General features: G+C 42.4%; 1 pseudogene; it reads right to left on the bottom strand.

Moving 5' to 3' along the window:
- Positions 1–2,990, bottom strand: part of LOC105521084 — a 40,253-nt pseudogene that overhangs the window by 2,086 nt on the left and 35,177 nt on the right.

Raw genomic sequence — 2,990 nt, 5'->3', positions numbered from 1 at the left:
CCCCTAGACCACCCGCATGAGTCCCCGCGTGACCCCACCGCGGGGCCAGCCCTGCGCACTCCCAAGACTTTCAATATACTTCGCATTAAGAAGATTTTAGTAGATGACCTTAATAAAATTACGTTTAATCCTATTATACTAATAGGGAGGTTTGTTTGTTTGGTTTTGCTACCACAAAACTATCTGAAAAGAACATCTTCTGCTATGTGTCTTATATAATTTTTATAGGATACATGAAACGTTGCATGCATGAATGTGATACTCAGCATGATATCAGAGTGATGTGATATGACAGCCATTCAATGCTGTGGGGAAAAGGAAGAGATCAGCCTGTTACTGTGTCTATATAGAAGGAAGTAGACATAAGAGACTCCATTTGGCTCTGTATTTGAGATGCTGTTAATCTGTGACCATACCCCCAAATTTGTCCTTGCAAGAGATGTGTGAAGGTGATTTAAGGTTAAAAGGATATTGGGCTGTGCAGGGTGTGTCTTTGTTAAATAAATAGCTGAAGGCAGCTTGCTAGTTAAAAAATCCTGCCCCTCCCTGGGCAATGGAATATCTCCGGGTAATACCCATTGTGTGCCTTGTTTACTGAGTAAGGAGAAAACGCCTTCAGGAATAAGGTGGGACTTGCTGGTGCATTAGGAATAAGGTGGGACTTGCTGAAGCAATACTGCTAAAAGGTTTATGGAGATGTCGCATATACATCTCAAGGCACAGCATTTTCCTTTAAACTTATTCATGTTACAAGGATTTTCTCATATGTCTTACTGCCGATTTCCTCCCTACAATAATCCTATTGTCCAGCCACTCCCTTATCCTTTTAATGGTAAAGATAATTCTCAATAAATACTAAGGGAACTCAGAGGCCGGTGCCGGCGTGGGTCCTCTGTAAGCTGAGCGCCAGTCCCCTGGGCCCCGCTTTTCTTTCTCTGTCTTTGTCTCTGTGTATTATTTCCTTTTCTCAAGTCTTTTGTTCCACCTAACCCACAAGTGTGGAGGGGCAGGCCACCCCTTCATCTGGTGCCCAAAGTGGAAGCTTTTCTCTAAGGTGAAGGTACGCTGGAGCATGGTCATTGAGGACAAGTCGACAAGAGACTCCCGAATATGTCTACAGTCAGCCTTGCGGTAAGCTTGTGCACTCCGAAGAACCTAGGGTAACAATGGGGCAAACTAAAAGTAAATATGCCTCTTATCACAGCTTTATAAAAATTCTCTTAAAAAGAGGGGGAGTTAAAGTGTCTACCAAAAATCTAATTACGCTCTTTCAAACAATAGAACAGTTTTGTCCATGGTTTCCAGAACAGGGAACTCTAGATCTAAAAGATTGGGAAAAAAATGGCAAAGAATTAAAACAAGCAAGCAGGGAAGGTAAAATCATTCCACTTACAGTATGGAATGATTGGGTCATTATTAAAGTAGCTTTAGAACCATTGCAAACAGAAGAAGATAGCGTTCCAGTTTCTGATGTTCCTAAAAGCTGTGCAGTAGATTGTGAAAAAGAGGCAGGGATAAAATCCCGGAAAGGAAAGGAAAGTTCACACTGTAAATGTGTAGCAGAGCCGGTAATGGCTCGGTCAACGCAAAATGTTCACGATAATCAATTACAGGAGGTAATATATCCTGAAACGTTAAAATTAGAGGAAAAAGATCCAGAATTAACAGAGCCATCAGAGTCTAAACCACGATGGCCAACTCCTCTTACAGCAGCTCAGATGCCTGCAACCTTAGAACCTCAAATGCAGGTCAAACAAGTACAAACTCGAAAAGAAGATCAAATAGAGAAAGATAGAGTCTCTGTCACGGCAATGCCAATCCAAATACAGTGTCCACAATATCAGCAGGTAGAAAGTAAGATCCAGCCGCCAGTAGCCTATCAATACTGGCTGCCAGCTGAACTGCAGTATCGGCAGCCCCCAGAAAATCTGTATGGACAGCCAGGAACATTTCCAGTGCCACAGGGCAGGTCGCCATATCCTCAGCCGCCCACCATGAGACTTAATCCTACAACACCGCCTAGTACACAGGGTAGTGCAATACATAAAATTATTGATAAGGCAAGAAAACAGGGAGATATTGAGGCGTGGCAATTCCCAGTGATATTAGAAGCAAGACCACGTGGAGAAGGGGCCCAAGAGGGAGAGCCTCCCGTAGCTGAAGCCAGATATAAGTCCTTTTCTATAAAAATGCTAAAAGAAATGAAAGAAGGAGTAAAACAGTATGGACCCAACTCTCCTTACATGAGAACATTATTAGATTCCATTGCTCATGGACATAGACTCATTCCTTATGATTGCGAGATTCTGGCAAAATCATCACTTTCACCCTCTCAATTTTTACAATTTAAGACTTGGTGGATTGATGGGGCACAAGTGCAGGTCCGAAGAAATAGGACTGCCAATCCTCCAGTTAACATAGATGCAGATCAACTATTAGGAATAGGTCAAAATTGGAGCACTGTTGACCAACAAGTAATAATGCCAAATGAGGCCATTGAGCAAATCAGGGCTATCTGCCTTAGGGCCTGGGAGAAAATCCAAGACCCAGGAACCACCTGCCCCTCCTTTAATACAATAAGACAAGGCTCTAAAGAGCCCTACCCTGATTTTGTAGCAAGACTTCAAGATGCTGCTCAAAAGTCAATTACTGATGAGAATGCCCATAAAGTCATAGTGGAGTTGATGGCATATGAAAACGCCAATCCAGATTGTCAATCAGCCATTAAGCCATTAAAAGGAAGGGTTCCCGCAGGATTAGATGTAATCTCAGAGTACGTTAAAGCCTGCGATGGAATTGGAGGAGCTATGCATAAAGCTATGCTTGTGGCTCAGGCAATCACAGGAGTTGCTTTAGGAGGACAAGTAAAAACATTTGGGGGAAAATGTTATAATTGTGGTCAAATTGGTCATCTAAAAAAGAATTGCCTAGTCACAAATAAACAAAATGCAACTACTCAAGTTACTACAACAACAGATAAAGGGCCACCT

Source organism: Colobus angolensis, unplaced genomic scaffold (assembly GCF_000951035.1).
Source record: "Colobus angolensis palliatus isolate OR3802 unplaced genomic scaffold, Cang.pa_1.0 Scaffold395, whole genome shotgun sequence".
In the NCBI taxonomy this organism is placed as follows: domain Eukaryota; kingdom Metazoa; phylum Chordata; class Mammalia; order Primates; family Cercopithecidae; genus Colobus; species Colobus angolensis.
The sequence above is the reverse complement of the archived record's forward strand: the minus strand, read 5'-3'. Positions and strand labels throughout refer to the sequence as shown.